Genomic DNA, 8215 nt, shown 5'->3' with positions numbered 1-8215 from the left:
TTTGTCTCCACCCTCCTCTGTGCTGGCCCCTGCCGTGGTGTACGTTACTGACTCTCTTTTAGTATGGAGGGTCTTCTCAGTGCTGACAGTTGCTTCCCCAGTTTCAGAACCTTGGCTTTCAGGGAAACAATGTGCTTACATTTTGCACAGCAGTATTCACCCTCGATCGGATGATCAAGGAATGTATACATGCCGCAAGATGTACACCGAGTCGCATCTCAACACCCTCCGGGCATCGTACCTACTAATTTAATGAGGATTGGGGATTATACCCTGTCGAAATTAACTAACAACTAGCTTCCTGACACTAATAATCAACAAGACAATACACAGGTACTCAACAAGACAATACACAGGTAGACATCGTGATTGGTCACAACGATCACATGGTACCAGTAGCGGGGCGGTACAGTGATCTGTCATCGGCTATGTCCAGTGGACACAGCGAGTGACGGATTATGCCTATGGGGTGTACGTGAGGCACGATCCTGGGAGGACATCTTATGACGTTCTCCCAAAATTAAAAAGACTCCTGCCCAGTCGTCATTTTACAAAAGGCCAGATGGCAGAGGGTTAAATATGGCTGTACTCTCCATAATATAAGTGTTAATTACTTAAAGGATAACTAAACCTATACACTTTTTCCAGCTGGGCACTTACCATGCTGAAACACCCATGCCGATCACCCATTTTTCTGGCCTCTCTGTGTGAAGTTCATCCTATGTGTGAAGTATCCTGTATGACCTAAAAATTCTGAAAAATTAAAAAGTTGCCACAATGATGCTTCTGGCCACTAGGGGGGGACTGATAGCAGAATCTCATAATGTTTTAAAGGAGAAGTCGAGCCTGGGCTCGTTTGGCTGGGCTTCTCCTCTGGGTTACAGGAGTGCAATTTGTTTTGCACTCCTGTGACCCGTTTTCAGGGGAGAGTTTGAAGTCCGCTCTCCGCTGACATAACTTCCATCAGTCAGGGCAGTGCGTCACCCCAACTTCCCAAGTCTGGATCCACCAGCTGCCTTAATTGATGGCAGTCTCAGCAAGCCGCTCCCCACCCCTCCACAGCTCAGCGCTCCAATGAGCGTGGAGGATCAGAGAGGAGAGACGCTGACTGACAGTCAGCAGCTCTCCTCTCGGGGATCTGTGAGAACCTAGCCATTGGCGGTGTTCAGTGGCTCGGTTCTCAGTGCAGAGACGCCTGGGGAAAGCTGCAGTATCCGTCCGATGCTCCATCCACTGAGGTAAGTTTGAATAGGAATAAAAAACTAAAACCCATACTTCTTTTTTAAGAGGTTGTAAAGGTAGAATTTTTTTTTACCCTAATGCATTAAAACCCATACCTCCTAACCGTCGCGGATTGCCCAGGAAAGTCCTGCCCTGGGAGGTCTGTCCCAGGCACCTTCATTCCGGGACAATATAGTGTCCCGGAATTGCCCCGGGCCGATTTGATGCCCCCTAAAAATGCCGCCGCTGTCACTCACTGCCTGGCCGAGATTTGCTTTATTATTAACCACCAGGCGCTGCCTGGCTCACTGCCCAAACAACTGGTTACTAGCCATGGCCCACCTGGCATCTAGCAACCAGTGATGTCATGACAAGGAGGACAGTGGGGGCCCAGCATTCAGAGTGAGCCGGAGGAGGATTTAACTTCCACCTCCTCGTGCCTAGGCTCCACAGTCATCGAAAGGACCGCCAGCTCCGCCCCCGACTCGACCCCCCCAACTCCGGGTCTCGCCTGAAGCAGGCTGTTCCTGCCGCTGGAAGAGAGGAAGGAGAAATGCTCCCTGCAGTGCCCCGAGTACGTTCATGGTCACTCTGCTCCCTCCCATACACTGCCCCCCTCCAGTCATGCTGTACAATCCCCCTATACTGCCCTCCACTAACCCCCCTCCCATCATACTGCCCTCCACTGTCCCCCTCCCATCATACTGCCCTCCACTGTCCCCCTCCCATCATACTGCCCTCCACTACCACCCCTCCCATCATACTGCCCTCCACTACACCCCCTCCCATCATACTGCCCTCCACTACACCCCCTCCCATCATACTGCCCTCCACTACACCCCCTCCCATCATACTGCCCTCCACTACACCCCCTCCCATTATACTGACCTCCACTACCACCCCCCATTATGCTGCCCTCCACTACCACCCCTCCTATCATACTGCCCTCCACTACAACCCCTCCCATCATACTGCCCTCCACTGCCACCCCTCCCATCATACTGTGATGTAAAAAATGATCCAAAGATAAATTATTTCAGAACTTTTTCCACCTTTAATGTGTATATATGTACAACTCAATTGAAAAACAAACTGAAATCTTTTAGGGGTGGGGGGAGTAAAAACAAAAAACTTAAATAATGTGGTTGCATAAGTGTGCACACCCTCTTATAACTGGGAATGTAGCTGTGTTCAGAATTAACCAATCATATTTAAACTCATGTTAAATAGTCAGTACACACCTGCCATCATGTAAAGTGCCTCTGATTAATCCCAAATAAAGTTCAGCTGTTCTAGTAGGTCTTTCCTGACATTTTCTTAATCGCATCCTACAGCAAAAGCCATGGTCCGCAGAGAGCTTCCAAAGCATCAGAGGGATCTCTTTGTTAAAAGGTATCAGTCAGGAGAAGGGTACAAAAGAATGTTCAATGCATTAGATATACTATGGAACACAGTGAAGACAGTCATCAAGTGGAGAAAATAATGGCACAACAGTGACATTACCATGAACTAGACGTCCCTCTAAAATTGATGAAAAAGCTAATAAGAAAAGGTCAGGGAGGCTGCCAAAAGGCCTACAGCAACATTAATGGAGCTGCAGGAATATTTGGCAAGTACTGGCTGTGTGGTACATGTGACAACAATCTCCTGTGTTCTTCATATGTCTTTTCTTACCAAGAAACACATCCAAGCCTGGCTAAATTTTGCAAAAACACATCTGAAGTCTCCCAAAAGTATATGGGAAAATGTGTTCTGGTCTGATGAAACCAAGGTTGAACATTTTGGCTATAATTCCAAAAAAATATGTTTAGTGCAAAAACAACACTGCACATCAACAAAAGTACCCACTGTGAAGCATGGTGGTGACAGCATGGTGACAACAACATGGTGGTGACAACGACCCGAAGCATCCATCCAAATCAACAAAGGAATTGCTTCACCAGAAGAAGATTAAAGTTTTGGAATGGTCCAGCCAGAACCCAGACCCGAATCCCATTGGAAATCTGTGGGTTGACCTGAAGAGGGCTGTGCACAGGAGATGCCCTCACAATCTGACAGATTTGGAGTGTTTTTGCAAAGAAGAAGTCAAGATGTGCCATGCTGATAGACTCATACCCAAAAAGACTGAGTGCTGTATAAAAAAATCAAAAGATGCTTCAACTAAGTATTAGTTTAAGGGTGTGCACACCTATGCAACCATATCATTTTAGTTTTTTATTTTTACTTCCCTCCACCTAAAAGATTTCAGTTTGTTGTTCTACTGAGTTGTACAGTTTATCCGTCACATAAAGGTGGAAACAGTTCTGAAATGATTTATCTTTGTCTCATTTTTTTACATCACAGAAGCCTGACATTTTAACAGGGTGTAGACTTTTTTTATATCCACTGTATATGGGGATGAGCAGCAGATACTCTGAGTGTTTTTTCTCTCTTTAGACATCAAAAGTATTAATATGTAACAAACATATCTATACAGAAAAAAAAATCATACATAAAAAAAAAAAAAACTGCAGACAAAATGGTGTAAGGGATGGTTACAAGGTGTGGCCCCTTGGGAAAGTCCACACAGAAGTAGATAAAACCCGGTGGTGTTTGTTCCTACTGAAATCACATGACAGCTGCAGCCCGGCAGAGTCTGTGACATTGAAGGGGAGCTGCACTGCACTGGAACTTGTGGAGCACAGCAGATGACAGATAGACCACCTGGATACTAATGAAATGTGGATGGGCCTAAGATGAGAAGCATTGGATGGATATTTAATTGTAGTCACAAATAACTGCAATTGTGAGTTCCTTCAATTGAAACCCATTACCCAGCTGACAGCACGGTATAGTACCCATGATGATATCATTATATTAAGGCAATTCTTGGATGGCTGGTGCAGTAATCATACATGGCAAATTAAACTTTCAGCTTATTCTCTTATCTCTCATGCTTAAAGAGCTCATCTCCCTGGCTGCATGCTTTCTCCTTGCTCTGTGCTCTTCTTTAGAAGTCTATACACACCTGTGCTTTATCAGATGTGTGCTTTATATGGAGGTTGGGTCTATCAGTGACTGATGTGGTGATTAGGGATAAGCTTCGAGTTTGAGTCGAACTCATGTTTGACTCGAACATCGGCTATTCGCCAGTTCGCCGAACAGCGAACAATTTGGGGTGTTCGTGGCAAATTCGAAAGCCGCGGAACACCCTTTAAAAGTCTATGGGAGAAATCAAAAGTGCTAATTTTAAAGGCTTATATGCACAGTATTGTCATAAAAAGTGTTTGGGGACCTGGGTCCTGCCCCAGGGGACATGGATCAATGCAAAAAAAGTTTAAAAAAAGGCAGTTTTTTCAGGAGCAGTGATTTAAATAATGCTTAAAGTCAAACAATAAAAGTGTAATATTCCTTTAAATTTCGTACCTGGGGGGGTGTCTATAGTATGTGTGTAAAGGGGCGCATGTTTCCCATGTTTAGAACAGTCTGACAGCAAAATGAAATTTCAAAGGAAAAAAAGTCATTTAAAACTACTTGCGGCTTTAATAAATTGCCGGTCCGACAATACACATAAAAGTTCATAGATAAAAACGGCATGGGGGGAACCCCGAACCAAAATAAAATAAAAAAATGATGTGGGGGGTCCCCCTAAATTCCATACCAGGACCACCTTTTTTTCCTTTGAAATGTCATTTTGCTCTCGGACTGTTCTACACACGGGAAACATGCGCCCCTTTACAGGCATACTATAGACACCCCCAGGTACGAAATTTAAAGGGATATTACACTTTTATTGTTTGACTTTAAGCATTATTAAAATCACTGCTCCCGAAAAAAACAGCCGTTTTTAAAACTTTTTTTTGCATTGATCCATGTCCCCTGGGGCAGGACCCAGGTCCCCAAACACTTTTTATGACAATAACTTGCTTATAAGCCTTTAAAATTAGCACTTTTGATTATTCATGTTCGTGTCCCATAGACTTTAACGGTGTTCGCATGTTCGAACAAATTTTTTGTCTGTTCGCAAGTTCTGGTGCGAACCGAACAGGGGGGTGTTCGGCTCATCCCTAGTGGGGATGAGCAGCAGATACTCTGAGTGTTTTTTTTTTTTCTCTTTAGACATCAAAAGTATTAATATGTAACAAACACCTCTAGACACAAAAAAAAATCATACATAAAAAAAAAAAACTGCAGACCAAAATGGTGTAAGGGATGGTTACAAGGTGTGTCACCTTTGGAAAGTCCACACAGAAGTGGATAAAACACGGTGGGGTCCTACTGAAATCACATGAAAGCTGCAGCCCGGCAGAGTCTGTGACATTGAAGAGGAGCTGCACTGCACTGGAACTTGTGGAGCACAGCAGATGACAGATAGACCACCTGGATACTAATGAAATGTGGATGGGCCTAAGGTGAGAAGCATTGGATGGATATTCAATTGTAGTCACAAATAACTGCAATTGTGAGTTCCTTCAATTGAAACCCATTACCCTGCTGACAGCAGGGTATAGTACCCATGAGTCAGGCAATTCTTGCATGGCTGGTGCCGTAATCATACGTGGCAATTTAAACTTTCAGCTTATTCTCTTATCTCTCGTATTTAGAGAGCTCATCTCCCTGGCTGCATGCTTTCTCCTTGCTCTGTGCTCTTCTTCAGAAGTCTATACACACCTGTGCTTTATTGGATATGTGCTTTACATGGAGGTCGGGTCTATCAAGACTGATGTGGTGATGTGCACATTCTGATAGCGAGCCGTCGGTCAAAAACGGAACAGAATGTGGATGCAGTGAGGTCTGTTCTCAACTGTGACCAACGGCTCACTATCAGAATGATTGCAGAGGAAATGTGAATTAATAAATATCATCTTTATTTTTATAGTTTTTATTGCCATATGCAGGTATTGTACAGTAAATATACAGTTGACCTTTTCTATCACATATAATAGACAGAACATAGCATGGTTACAATTCATTACCAACTCCCCAAACTAAACATTACTCGTACTATGTCTCCTCCACATTCCCAAAAAAGGAAGAGTACAAGGAGCCTCAACCAATGTAACATAGGTAAGGTTACAATGTATATTTACCATTTTGTAGATTCTATCGTATTCTGCATAGGAAAGAACCATAAAAAACAGAAGAGAAAACAGACAGAAAAAAAAAAATAAACACTCCGAAGTGTTCCTAAAATATCATCTTTTTTTATGTGTTCAGGTATCTTGGTGTGCTTGGCTTTATACTCCTTTTTGTACCTAGAGATGTTTGGTAGTCATAGCCAGGTGTTTTAGCCTTTTTGGAAAGGTTTGCAATTTCTAATATACCGATGACTCTACTATAGGGTATTACTTTCTAAGGGATATACAGTATATGGTTAGAGATGTGAGCAGAAGGATTTTATTTTGTTGGATTGTCATTATCTAATAGGGGGAATGTGTGCCCACTGGGGAAGGTTTAGGTCACCATTGTTTTGGCACAATGCATATTTATGATTTCACATCATACACAAGAATATGAAAATATGTCATTTATGGACACTGTCATTTGTTTGCAATATATATAATTGCTTTCATGTTTTTGATTTTTTTATGTTAACATTTAGAGATTTATGTGAAGGGAACATCCCACACTCCGCTTGAGTGCTTCCGTCAGTATATCGCTTCCTAAGTTCTGAAACACAAGACCAATGGATCTAACTATAGTAACCCCCAAGAACCAGACAACACCAGTCTTGGAGTACACTAGAAATAGACTGTTTTATTTGAGATCTCACACAAATACCATATATACTCGAGTATAAGCCGATCCGAATATAAGCCGAGGCACCTAATTTTACCACAAAAAACTGGGAAACTTATTGACTCGAGTATAAGCCTAGGGTGAGAAATGCGCAGCTACTGTAAGTGGAAAAGAGGGTCAACAATGCCCATTTGCAGCCTCACTGTGTCTATTTGCAGCCATAGGTCCCCCCAACTTCAAACTCAGTAGTTAAGTGTTCCTAGATGCCCCCTAGCTGCAGCCAAAATTTGGAGTCTCTGGACCCAAAGGGTCCTGAAATGCATTGCTGCAAATGGACACAGTTGACCGAATTTGGGGCCCCGTATCTCAGGGCCACTTGGTGCTAGGAACCCCAAATTTGGTGTGCAAACCCAGTGGAACTAGCACTACAACATATCCAAAGGTGGGGTTCTAGCACCAAGTGGGCCCGAGATACGGGGCCCCAAAGTTGGTTCGGAAAATGTCAAGCACTTTTCTGCAGCAGAGAATAACATTTTCCGAACCGACTTTGGAGCCCCCGTATCTTGGGGCCACTTGGTGCTAGGAACCCCTTTGGATAAGTTGTAGTGCTAGTTCCACTGGGTTTGCAAACCAAATTTGGGGTTCCTAGCACCAAGTGGCCCTGAGATACGGGGCCCCAAAGTCAGTTCGGAAAATGTCATTCTCTGCTGCAGAAAAGTGCTTGACTCGAGTATAAGCCGAGGGGGGGCATTTTCAGCACAAAAAAAGTGCTGAAAAACTAGGCTTTTACTCGAGTATATACGGTATATACACCAGGATTACAATAAAAACTATAACAAGAAACCTAATTAACATGGGCTAATTAACTAATTATTTAACCAGACTAGGTGACTCAGAGATACGACCTTTCAGGTCAGCCTTGTCATCTCCTAGCTCACTGACTATACAATACATATCATCATAAATATCAACACAGAACTCCTTCACACAATAGCAGAGTTAATTAGCACAAATAACAATGGATGAAAGAGCCTTAGAAGGCACACTAGACATACTTGCAATAATCACATTATAGCAGACAACCCTGGACAGGTGACTTGCTGATGACACCAACATCTGCTATGAGTCCCCACAGTGTGAAGCAGTCACTATATTTAATATGGTAGTTAGGCCCAATACAAGGATCCCAGAGTCTGTGTGTCTTGGGGAGGCATGGACTTGAATCCAAAGTAACATTACTTCAAGGGTCCCAAAGCATACACCTCACAAAGAGTTT

At 43.4% G+C, this 8215-nt stretch overlaps 1 protein-coding gene across 2 annotated transcripts in view; it reads left to right on the top strand.

Moving 5' to 3' along the window:
- Window positions 1–3701: 3701 nt before the first annotated feature.
- Window positions 3702–8215, top strand: part of LOC141117058 (serine protease inhibitor A6-like) — a 65897-nt gene continuing 61383 nt past the window's right edge. Inside the window, exon 1 of one of the 2 annotated variants that reach the window (XM_073609661.1) lies at window positions 3702–4049. The gene's annotated coding sequence lies outside the window, so the exon portion shown is untranslated. Of the gene's footprint in view, window positions 4050–5468; window positions 5663–8215 lie in introns of those variants that run through there. The other variant, XM_073609662.1, reaches the window with a different exon arrangement.

This window comes from Aquarana catesbeiana, linkage group LG13, assembly GCF_042186555.1.
Source record: "Aquarana catesbeiana isolate 2022-GZ linkage group LG13, ASM4218655v1, whole genome shotgun sequence".
NCBI classification, from domain to species: Eukaryota; Metazoa; Chordata; class Amphibia; order Anura; family Ranidae; genus Aquarana; species Aquarana catesbeiana.
Note: the sequence above shows the minus strand (reverse complement) of the source record. Positions and strands in the feature narration are given on the sequence as shown.